Here is a 13,424-nt window from a genome sequence, read left to right as displayed (position 1 = left end):
GTCTCATGCCACGAACAGATGTACACTGGGTAAGTGACATTTTCCTTATATTCTATCAGTTATAGTTGGGGTTACCAGAGATAGGAGCTCCTTGGATTTTTGACTCCTAATTTTCAGACCTATACCACCTTCTACATTGGCGGATGATGATGGAACGCTTTGTGGTGATTGGTCACATAAAAAAGGGGGCTACAAAAACAAATTTTGACCCAGTGCACGTTACATATACTTTTTGTAGCAGCATCACAGCTGAACGGATTGTAATGAAAGTTCACAGCAATGTACATTAGACTATGTTGAGAGTCCTTTTTTCTATTGCAAGTGATGTTATGAAGAGGGCATGAAGTTATAAAGGCCAAACACCTAGTGGTATTACACAAAACTACTAAAAGTAGCTAGGAAGCCCAAAAAATAAACTAGACTGCATATGTAAAGTTTCAGATTTACTACATGAACAACTGAAAGACCCATTTATGGTCATGTGCTAATGGAAACCAATAGCAAATACTTAACGCACAGAATACATCTTAATCTACATAAGTTTTTTTTGGATGCTCTCTGGCTCACAAAATAAAACCATGCCCAAAAAGCCAACAAAATCCATCTTTATGCACGCCTGTGCAACACAATGGAAAAGTGACCTAGCAGTGAGCTACATAAGCTACTATATCAAACTCATGATCATGTAAAATAACAAACAAATACAGTAGAAAGAAGTCACATTAAATCTGATTGTGTATCTGTAGTTATAGTTAGTATTCCAGGAGATAGGAGTGCCTCAGGTTTTTGCTCCCTAATAACTTTCCACCCGTTTGATAAATCACCACAAACTTCTTAGACTTACAGTATTTTCTACAGTTTGTGATGATGGAAATCGTTGTGATGAATCGTTAATAGGGGTGCAAAGATGAAAGAGGGGGGTCCCAAAACCATTTTTACCACCAAGACATTTTCCGTGGACTATTGTGTTCGATGTAGCTTGATAACGGCTGAATAGCTTAATGGATTGACATGAAATTTGGCAGGCTTATACATTATGGAGAGTACTGCATGTAAGTACAGTACGTGTTTTGTAAGTTATAAAGCATTTAAACTTAGTGATATCTGTGACCCTATTACTTTGGTGGAATATTGCTAAATTTTGCAAAACTACCGTGGTACATGGCGATGACAAGTCATTATCTCACTGGATAATGACTACATTTACAAAAGTTTAAGGCAGGCATTTTGTTTTAAGGCCACTTTGCCAATATACTGGCTTAGGGCCTTAGGTATATGTAAGAAATAGATTTTTAAGTTTTTCCTACATATTACCACTTTAGTAAAGTGGTGATAGTCTGGGATAATAATTTAAGTTTCTGTATATTTAAAAAAAAAAAAGTCACAGAATACAGCTGTACTACCTAAGAAGTATTGCAGTACTTGGAGAAAAAAATCTTAAAGAATTAGTAAAACAATAATACACTATACTTAACAAATCTAGTGTAATGCAGTGTATTTACAAGTTTTAACAATTCTGTATAAAAAAAATCCTAACAATTATGGTTCTTACTAGGTACTAGCACAGTACTCTGTAAACTTCTTTAAATATATGTAAAAAATATATACATTTCCCTACCTATTACCACTCTAATAAAATGGTAATAGGTAGAAAACTACAATAAAACTTGCAACCTACCTATATCAAAGGCCTTAACACAGAACACTGTCAAAGTGTAGTAAAAACAATACAGCTTCCTTTTTAATTTCTAAAAATGACCATCACCCAATTATATACTGGCTTGTGATCGTCATGTACCACGGTATACTGCAAAGATACCATAGCTGTGTTATTGTATTATTATGTATTTTAGTACCCTTGTGTCATGCATGGCGTTATATGGGCAACACAATACTTAAGTCAGATTTACAGAGCAACACATGTTTACTATGCCAAGTATTGCATTGATTGGTAAACGGGGATAAATGCAACACGGCACAATTCACTGTTTTACGTTACTCTGCTCAACATTATCTATTGCTGCTAATTTTCACATACATTAGATAGTCCACTCCACTGCATGCCACTACACTATTCACCACTCCACCCTATGGCATTCCAATATATTCCACTCCACCGTATGCCACTCATGATGCGCTGTTCCACTCTAAGCCTTTTCACTTTATGCCTCTGCGCTGTATGAGACTCTACGCTAGTGCACTGTCATGAGGACCCTTTAGTAACTGGGTTTGGCACTCCTATAGTTTCACAGTTTGTGCCTTTAACATTTATACACATTTTTTATTCATGTTTTTAGCAAGCTTTCTTTTAGTAATTGTATTATCAGCTGCTTCTTCTAGGAAGACAGAGTTCACGCTGCACATTTTTATCAGCTGTTGTACAACATGTAATCTGTACCTTTGTCCAAGGCTGCCATGTACAGTACATGATACGCTAACTTGTATTGCCAGCCCAGAAGTTTCTATCTTCAAGACACAGCATTACATCAGAACTGTTCTCTGAATAATGCATGGACCATTATATAAACAACACATACGCCCTAGGAGGGTATAGGGCATTCCTGTCATGACCGTCATGGGACATGTACCACACGACAGACAGCTTTGCTGATCCTGATGTTGATCAGAGGTTTCTGGTCTCCAGCGGAGTCTAGGCTCCACATCAATCTTTTGAAGCTCAGGGTGATCAGATGGCAGTGAAAGCATTCCTTCCCTCTTTCAAAGGGAAAGTAGTGCAGGCGTTCACAGGCAACAACCACTGCCGTGCCGTAATGCAATAAGCAGGGCGGGGTGGAGTCGTGGACCCTTTGTCAGGCTCTGCACCACTGGACATGGCTGGAACATCAGGGTATTTTCCTGAACGCCAGAGCGGACAAACTCAGCTGACAATGCATGGTCGATTCCAAATGGTGTCTCCATCAGGAGGTGTCGCAAGGTCTCAACAGTGGAGAGAGCATTGGTTAGATCTGTTCTCCTCCACAGAGAACGCACAATGTCAGCTGTTTTGCGCATTGGAGTTTCCAAGGCAGCACTTGCTTGGTGACGCTTTGTCTTGAGTGGAGCTAAAGCCTTGTGTACATCTTTCCACCCATACCACTTCTACCCAGGGTTCTCAAGAAGATCAAGAATGACCATGGCCAAGTAATCCTTGTGGCTCCGGACTTGGCATGAAGAGTCTGGTATCTCAAGCTATTTAACATGGCCATTGATCCTCTTCGGGAGGACCTTCTGCCGCAGAAGCACAGGAGGGTGCTCCACCTGAACCTGCCCATCTTCGCCTTCTTGCGTGGAGATTGAGTGGCAGCAATTGACAGCTTTTGACCTTCCACCCGGAGTATGTAATGTTATCTTGGCAGGCAGGTGTCCCTCCACCAAAATGGTATATGCATGTCGTTGGCATAAATTTGAGGCATGGTGCACAGACAAGTCTGTTGACCCACTCTCTGCTCCTTTCTGAGGTCATCTTGCTTATACTTTCTTTGGACCAGCAGGGCTCTGTTTTAGCCCCGCCGTTTTAGGCACCGTCAAAGGTTATTTGTCTGCTATGTCTGCATTTCTGAGATTACCTGACCAACTCTCTTTGTTTAAGTTTACTGTTGTTAGTAGATTACCCACATGATTCCTCCATCACCAATCATCATACCCCAATGGGATTTGAATTTGGTACTGACATTTCTCATGTGTGCTCCTTTTGAGGCTCTTTACAATTGTCCTCTTGGGTTTCTAACATTAAAAACAGCCTTACTTGTGGTCATTACATCTGCCCGCAGGTGAGTAAGCTGCAGGAATTGTCATCTAAGCCATCCTACCTTTCTGTCTATCCTGAAGACTTTCATTTAGGCCAGTCCATCACCTTACCTACTTTTTACGCACCCCCACATCCTTCTAAGGAAGAGGAGAGACTCCACCGCCTGGACCAAAAAAGGGCATTGACGTTCTACCTTGATTGTACCAAAGAGGTCCAGGTAGGTGATCAGTTCTTTGTTGGGTATGTGGGTATGAAGAAAGGTCGAGCAGTGCAGAAAAGAACCATCTCTAGATGGGTTATTCTCTGCATTAAAATGTGCTTGCTCACTCTACCAGTGACAGCTGCAACTACTGCATTAGCACACAGAGTTCCAGTCCTTGACATTCACCAGGCAGCAACTTGGACATCCTTGCACACGTTCACCAAACACTAGGGCCTGCACAGTCCAGTCCGAAGGGATGGGTACTTTGCCAGTTTGGTCCTGCAAGACTTCCTAGTATGATCTTGATTCACAGACCCTCCTCCAAGGATGGTATTGCTTGGGTATCTATTCTAAGGTAAGGAATCTGCAACCTCTGTCTGATTACCAAGTTGCTTACCTTCGGTAACACCTTATTTGTAGAGACAATTTCTAGTTGCAAATTTCTTACCAACCCACCCATGCTACCAGATCTGGGAACTTATTTTTAGGGACAGGGACTTACCTTTCCGGGCCCTAGTTTTGACGCACCAGTGGTCAGTGTTCTTTATGGCTCCTCACTTCTGGCATGGAAAGTCGCGAAAAGAAACTGAAGTCTGTGTGCCGGGGTGGTGCCTATATAGGTCCTGCAACATCCTATTCGGCGCTTATGATGCCAGTGACGGACTCGGAGCCGACAAATGCCACCTGTCAGCACGCAGGGGTAATGCTTGAGATAAATCTCTGGATCCAGACTGACGCCTGAGGCGTTACTGAAGGTAAGTAACTTGTTGCTCTACCCCAATCCACTGTATGCCACTCTAGTATACACCACTCCACTGTATGCTGTTACGCTATTTGCTATTACACTCTACGTCACTCCTCTGCACAGCACTCCAGTCTCTGCTACTTCACTATACCCTACTCCATTCTATTTTAATCCACTATATGCTATTCTACTCTATGCCACTCCACTCTATGCTATTCCATTGTATGCAACTCCAATCTATGCATCTCCACTCTACGCCACTTCAGTGTGTCGCGTAGGTTCTCATTAGGGTAATGAGGCCACTGGATTTGGGCAGTAGGATCGCCTAGGTAGTGGGTGCTGAGTACAATTCCACACCTGGTGACACCTGTCGGACTAATCCGAGGTTTCCGGCTAACTAGCAGCGCCTCATCTCTGACCAAGATGATTGTGGCAACCGAGCTTATGGTAAGATAGACTACCCAGGGAATCATGGTACATCAGAGTGCATCCCATTCCCTCAGTTTCCAAGGTCTCACTCTGGCAAAGACAACAGGGGCAGAATATATTTAAATAAGCATGTATTAAAATATCTGCATCTTAGATAAAAGTAGGTGCATAGCAATAACGAGGATAATGAGAGACAATAGGAGCAGGCATGTGACTAAAAATGTAAAACACAGGAACAGTCCTACCATGCTGTCTGAACAGGAGAGTGGATCTATAACCCCTCACCTACGCTAGGTATGAGCACAGCATACTAAGCCTAATCTTCCCTTTGGGAGAACATCATCCCTCATACCTTAAGAAGAGGCCTGAGGTCTAAGAAGGCACAGTTCCCACCTGGATCAGGACTCGGTCATCTAAGCAGGTAGCTATGGTGAAGCTTGCAGCAATCAGCATGCAGTCATGGTCATCTGGCTGGAATTTCTACCTAACGTGTCTGGGACTAAGGGGTGTTTTATAATAACACAGCTAACACAGCTAACAGCTAAGACAGCTAACACAGCTGACAATACGTATGAGTGTGTGTGTTTCTGTGAATGCAGCAGACATAGCATACCACGTTTGTCGGCAACCCTATCCTGACTGTAGACTTGGAAAGGTACAAAGAGAACTATGGGGGTCATTACGACCCTGGCGGCCGGCGGTATGTTGGCGGTAACAGGCTGGCGGTGTTCCGCCAGCAATTATGACCGTGGAGGATTTGCCACGGCCATTCCGCCGGCCCCTCCATTATACCGGTAGGATTCCACCTGGCGGTCATAATCCCCAGGGCAGCAGTGCAAGCACTGCTGCCCTGGGGATTATGAGTACCCGACCACCGGCCTGTCCGTGGCGGTACACACCGCCATTGAAAGGCTGGCGGCAAGGGGACTTGGGGTGCCCCTGGGGGCCCCTGCACTGCACTTGGCATGGACAGTGCGGGGGCCCCCAGGCATAGCCCGTCGCGCATTTCACTGCCCGAATTTCGGGTAGTGAAATGTGCGACGGGTGCTACTGCACCCGCTGCACATCAGCATTGCCGCCGGCTCTATTACCAGCCGGCTGCAATGTTGATGTGACATTTCCGCTGGGCCAGTGGACGGTAACACTGTTACCGTCCGCTGGCCCAGCGGAAATGTCATAATAGGGAGACAGAAATACCTCCTGCAATGGTGGTATTCTGTCTCCCGCGGCCTCGGCGGTCTTTTGAAAAGACCGCCGAGGTCGTAATGACCCCCTATATGTCCTAAGAACACAATGCTTTCCTAGGCGAAAAAACAACAAAATAGAGAAAAATAAAACAGCACCGCAAATACAGCTATTCGATAGAAAAATAAAGCAATGCTGAATTAAACGTAAATGGGTGAAAGTGCACAGCTGCAGACCTAGTTAGCTAAAACCAGTGTGCCTAAAACATGGCTAAAATAGCTACACAAGTGTACTCTCCTCCACTCTATATAACTCCACTTTACAAAACTCTACTACACTCTATGCCACTCTACTAGACTCTACTCCACTGTATCCGTGTACATGCCACTGTCCAGATGTGTAGTCAACTCTATACCTGTACACTCCATTGTACAACACTGGACTCCACTCTGCGACTGTTTCCAACACTAAAAGACACAGCACTCCACTCTACTGTATGAGACACCACTCCAATTTATACCTGTTTACTTGATGAAACGGCACTCTGACACTCTACCCCACTCTGACAGTCTAAGACATCTTACTCTACTGTACGACATGTCAGTCCACTGTACAACTCACAGCTGCATTCTGCAATACTTGACTGTACTAAATGAGACCCCATGCCACTACACTGTACAACACTTTACTACACTGTAGTCAACACCACGCAACTCCCCTCTATTCCACTCTACAATACTCCACTCTACGGCAGTAGACTTCACAACACTCTCCTCCACCGTACTGAATGACACTAAACTTAACAACACTCCACTCGAGGACACTGGACTCTATGATTTAAAACAAATTTTTATAAAACATCTTTAAAAAAAAAAAAATTCAATGAAAAAAACTTTTTTCTACTAAATATACCAAACGTAAACTACACAAACCTTAGAAATTCTAAAGTAATAGTTAGAACTTTCAATTATCCACCAGCTTCAAATTATTATAAGTAGCACACCTCCATACATACTCTTTTCAGCTCCCTAACATGAACTATAACTTGCCACTCTACCATGCACTTTGTTCTCATAAATAATAACTCTCCATTGTATGACACTACACTGTACGAGACTGCCACTCCTCTGTACGACAGTGCACAAGACAACACTGAACTGTACAACAATGTATTTCACTGAACTTCACTCTATGCCACTACATTCTGCAACACAATATCTGCTACTTTCTATGCCACTCTACGCCTCTCTACCCGATGATGCTCTACTCCGCTCCGTTTCACAACACTCCAGTCGACGACACTCCACTGTACAACACCCAACTCTACTGTTCGACACAGCACTACACTGTACAACACCCCGCTCCACTCCACGATCTTCCACTCCACTCTACACTACTCCACAACACTGTCCTTCACTGTCCGTACGCCACACCACTTAACGACACTCCAATGAATGACACTGAAACTACGACTAGAAACTCATTTTAAAAACATGAATGTCATTAACATACAATGAAAAAAACAACGGTACAGGATAATTTAGTTAGAAATATGTTATTTATTCTTTCTACACAAATCCAACTTAAAGTACACAAACGTTATAAATTGTAAAGTTATAATTATCACTTAAATTTATAATTTACCCACCACCTTCAAATTACTGTAGGTAGGGCACCTCTGAGCACAGTCTTGTCTCCCTAATTCAACATACTACATTAACTATAACTCATGCTTTCCTATGCACTGCTAATACCCTTGAGTACTACATCACTTACAGCATGTGAAATCATAGCATTCATAACAACATTTATAACATCTCATATTACATAATTTGTCACAGGACAGTGCACGGTAGAGTGGTGAGTTATAGTCAGCGGCGGCTCCTCCTTTAGGGCTGAGGAGCGTTGCTCCCCCCCCCCCCCCCCCCCCACCAGCAGCGGAAGCAGCAAAACTTTAAATAAAGAAACGATAATAAACCATGTCTATTATCGTTTTGTTTGTTAAAGGGGTGGGGCCATGGGGGTGATGAGCAGTGAGGGGAGTGCACTGTGCACTCCCCTCAGTGCGCATGTATGTTTGGCCAGCCGTCTCGGGTCAGCAAAATACAAATGCCTAGTAGGCTCTCTCCAACCCAGCAACATAGTTGCCGGGATGCAGAGAGCATGCACAAGCTCCCAGTCTGCCTGTGTCAGGATTGGTCCCAGGGCAGGTTGGGAGCCTGTGTCTGCCTGCAGCGACGGGAGAAAGAGGAGCAGTGCGGCGGATCAGGTAAGTTTTATGTTTTATTTTTCATTTTCTTAAATTAAATTTTACCCCTGCATGCCGCACCAACCCCCCCCCCCCCAAACCTCCCCACCCTGTGATCAAAGCGAGCTGCGACTGGTTATAGTTATAGTATTTTATTCTGTGTCTGAACTAGAAATATGTGCTTTTGAAAACCCAGTGAATGTAGAAATAACTGCTGTATTGCCCTTTTTTGTAATAAAGTTTGAACCGATGTGTTTGGTAAAAAATGAAGGGTCATGCGAGGAAATGGATGAAAAGGAACTGTATACATTTGTCATACAGAATCCTGGGCAGTGTCCAGTACCCAAGGACATTCAGTAAACTTTCTCTTGGTATGAGAACAATTGCCAAACCCCTGTGTTAATTAAGAGAGAGGACTATGCAGTGGGAGTTCTCCTTTATGCTCGGGAACTAGGATATCTGTGGGATTAACTAAGGATTGCTTCCATGGTTAGAGTAAAAGACTGTGAAGTACAATGCTGCCCTTGCTGTGAAATGTCAATAAAAACGACTCCTTCCTTTCCCTGTCCTCCCACAAACATTTTCAAAGAATATTGGGCCTTATCCAAGAAAGTGAATGGGATGGCTTATTTGCTCATATCCTTAATGAATGTATCTCCAAAAAGCAGCCCTTTTGGCTTGCAGGCCCGATTCAGTAACTGCAATAAGGTCCAAATTTGGGTGGATCTTTAAAGACCCATTCTCCATTCACTACTATGCTTTACCATAGGGAATCTTTACAACACTGTTAACTTAAATTCGAATTTAATCTTTCATTCAAATATAATAAATGTTAAAGTTATTTTCTGAAGTTTTAAATAAAAAAAATAAATTCCCACCTAAAGTAAAAAAAAAAAAAAAACACAGTTATTAAAGTGGTCTAGAGAATACATTAAAAGTAATTTCTATTTTAATAAAAATGAACCTTACATTACTTTTTAAAAAAAGAAAGTTAAATATAAAAAAAACAAATATCATTTTTTTTACTTCAAATTTGAGGCAGTCATTTTTTAAATATTTTTAACTATTTTAAATAATTCAATGTTACATTATTTCTGTTGTGTGCTATTTTAAGTTCCTACTTCCATTGTTTTATATGAAAGGGGTCAGTGGTTGGCCATATGTGGTGCTGGATGTACTACTGTTCCTTTTTGTTAGTAGTAAATTACACTCACACATTTGTCTCCACCTCCTTTTTACCTTTGTGAATAGCCCCGATTTTGTCTTAGAGCATGATCTTATGCATGTTTTGATCTTAGGTTTTTTGTCCACTTTGTCCCAGGAGGCTCTGCGCAGAGTGACGTCTAATCCCACTAGCAGATTGTTCCAAAATGACTTACAGGAAGTGAATGATGTGTATGGCTTTTGATTATGGATGCCATTCATGATGGATAAACTAGAACGGGGTCGTGAGTGCTAGATCAGGAGGGCCTGTTCTCTTAGTTATTTGTTCCTTGGAGTTTATAAGATTTGGAGATCTTCCTGACAATGAATTTCTCAAAATGTGTTAAAATAAAAACATCCAAGATTAGTTTTTTTTTAATAATGGTTCATATTGGTTAATGTGAGAGCCAAAATGTGTCTTAAAGAATTGTTACACTGAAGTATACAAAACAGTGATGGATGGCAGGCTTGAAGTAATCTCAGCCACTGATAATTTCTCAGGTTGCACACAGTCCATGTTATTTTGCTAACTGTGTCACTGCAGTTTGGACCCGGTCATATGCGAAAGTAGGGCTTGGTCCAAACTGAGGTGGCATGATGCGTTCTGGGATGCGACCGGGGTAATTAAAAGTGCCCAAGATTAATTCAGTCCTTTCCATCCATAACTTTTTTGTATACCTAAATTATTGTTAGTTATGTACTATACATATAGATGTGTATGCCATATGTTTTTTTCATTTGATGAGGGTGAGCACATGTCCATTACTGTTAAACTAATAATAATGTTATTATGGAAGGTCCCCAGTGTTAATGGAATGGTCTTTGAGGTGGTCCACCAGATTAAGGATGATCTAATATAACATGCTGCTCCAGTAGCCATTAGAAGCGCCTCTCATCTAGCCTCCATGTAGCAGCTCAAGACCGGGCTTTTTGGGTCTGAAAGTTTGTTCTTGTATATCTAATGCCAGGATGACCCCCTTAATTGAATAATGTGATTTTATAAAATGATTAATTACATAGTATAACAGCCAAGTGTGCATCATAAGTTCACAATCTACGTCCGGTGTTGAGTCACTGACATTCTGGTGAGGTTTAAAATGTGAAACTGTCTTCCCATCAGACAGAAAGCCTTATTTACATAGCAGCTCAGTGCTTTGTGAAGTTTATGCTCAGAATTATGTGGAATACAAATGTATCTTGTTCACCATCTCTCTTTTTTGTTTCTCTAGGGTCTACACAGCATCTTGAGGAGGTATGTTTTCTTCTACTCGTAGACACTACAAACAAAACCCTCTTTTGCCACCTGCATGACTACGTATGCACCTCTCTTGGTTACAGGTGTAGGGTGTGAATTGTAGTATTTAATAAAATGTGCTGTCTTGCTCTTTTTACATTGTAAGAGTGGGAACTTGCATCTTGCCATCAAATCATAAGTACCTGGGCTTAAGGGAGTTTGACAGTTAAGATACCCTTTGCAAGAACAAGCAACCTGCACCTAAGTAATGGAACAGCTCACAGTGCACATTTGGCAATATCATGAAACCATGATTGGATCGCCCTTGAGCAAACTTGGAGTCATTGTCAAAAGTCACCAAGAATAGACCCATATATTGCAAACCTATTATAACTGATCATAGCTCTGGAGAGAGCGAGTGTAAGTTTCTGAGGGGAGTCTGCTGCTTTTTTTCTTCTTCTTTAGCCACTTTTGTCTCCTTACATTTGTTCAGAAGAGTGTACTGAAAAGGAGAATTATTGTGTAGTGTGATGTTTAGTTTACTGTGAGCAGCATGTTGTGCTGTAGATCCCACGCTGTGCATTCCCCTGCAATCCAGTGTTGGTTTTGAAATATTGCAAGCTGTTTTTCTTTTAAGAGTGCTTTCGACCATGCTGCAAATGCCTGTGACTATGGGCTAGATGTATGACGCATTTTACTGGTTGCAAACGGCCCAGTGGGCCATTTGCGATTGCTAAAATGCATTTTCCTATGTACCAACTCTAATTTGCAGGTCAGTAACCTGTTACCGTCTCGCAAAATAGGGTTTGTGAGTCACTGTTAGGAAGAGGCGTGTAAAGGGCATACCTTAGTAAGAGCGAAGCGCACTTGTATGCACAAATGTTTTGCGACCGGGAACATTCACAGTTTACCAACTGCATGAAGGAGGTGGTAACCCAATCGTAAACGGGAAAGGGTCCCCAAGTGACACCCTCCCCTTTGTGAATGGGGGTGACAACATTTTTTCAGGGAAGGCATTGGTTCCAAGAACCACTGCCCACTCTAAAAAAGAAAAAAAAACTGAAAAGGAAATTTTTCATTTTTCTTTTTTTAAATTGATCCCGTTTTCCATTACGGAAAACAGACTGCATTACAAAAAAAAGTGCTTTATTTAAAAAGCAGTTACAGACATGATGGTCTGCTCACCCCAGCAGACCACTTTCCCTGTGAGTGAGTGCCAGCCATTTGGGAATCGCAAACAGTGTTAAAGACACTGTTCTACGTCGGTGTTTGTGACTCTCAGTTTGTGAGTCGCTAAAAATCACAAATTTCGAGTCTCCAACACTGAGGGTTGTACATCTGGCGCCATGTCCCTGGAACCTAAGGTGAACAAGTACAGACTGAGCCTAGCCACGAACCACACGTTGCGGGTCAGCATAACTCATTATAGTAATACTCTTACATGCCCACAGGGACCTGGCATTGTCGCACAGTGTGTGGCATTGGCAGGGCTGCACCGGATGAAGTGGTTACTTTATACAGAACCATGCCATGCCATGCTGCTTTCAGTACATGCTCTAGTTATCTCCACTCAAGCAGCAGTGATGCTGGAGCCGAGGTGATGAGCTGTTTATACAGCGTGATAATGTCTTTACAGTGCTCCTGTTCGTGACAGGAGAGCAGTATAAGCCGAGTTTCTTGTGAAGGATCTGTGACAAGTCACCGAAAGTGCAGTGTACGTGGGCTGAATTCGGCAATCCCACCACGAAAAAGTTTATTCCGGACTCGCAAATAAAGTAAGAAAGCTTGGCAACTTTAGAAACTTGTTATTCATGTGGCCGCAGCACTGCAGCAACCCGTAAGTTACTGCGCACCTGTTGAAAATGACAAGAATGACACTGCAAGAAACTCAATTAAAACATTTATTCTTGGGTCACAAAGAGAATGGGTTCATCTTTTGGTTGCTGAACTTGTTTGTGACTTCCTAATACCAATTACGGTGTCCACTATGACACATTTTTCCAAGATTTATACCCTTTGGTCATGAGAAATACATTTCAAGTATGCTTTATCGATATGAGTAATAATATAACTTGTTACAAAGTCTGTAATTTCTGGAACTCTGTATTCCTTTCACATAATCATCATCACACCATATACCTGTGTGTGTGTGTATATATATATATATGTTCGATGGCAAGTGTAGCTGCAGATACACATGCTTTGCACATCCCGCCATCTAGTGTTGGGCTCGGAGTGTTACAAGTTGTTTTCTTCGAAGAAGTCTTTTCGAGTCACGAGATCGAGGGACTCCTCCCATTTCGGCTCCATTGCGCATGGGCCTCGACTCCATCTTAGATTGTTTTTTTTCCGCCATCGGGTTCGGACGTGTTCCTTTTCGCTCCGTGTTTCGGGTTGGAAAGTTAGTTAGAATCTCGGAAAAATCGTCGG

At 42.2% G+C, this 13,424-nt stretch overlaps 1 pseudogene; it reads left to right on the top strand.

Moving 5' to 3' along the window:
- The window catches only part of LOC138299182 (E3 ubiquitin-protein ligase TRIM39-like), a 192,854-nt pseudogene that overhangs the window by 70,780 nt on the left and 108,650 nt on the right, over window positions 1-13,424 (top strand).

The sequence above is a fragment of the Pleurodeles waltl genome, chromosome 6 (genome assembly GCF_031143425.1).
Source record: "Pleurodeles waltl isolate 20211129_DDA chromosome 6, aPleWal1.hap1.20221129, whole genome shotgun sequence".
Classification (NCBI taxonomy): domain Eukaryota; kingdom Metazoa; phylum Chordata; class Amphibia; order Caudata; family Salamandridae; genus Pleurodeles; species Pleurodeles waltl.
The sequence above is the reverse complement of the archived record's forward strand: the minus strand, read 5'-3'. Positions and strand labels throughout refer to the sequence as shown.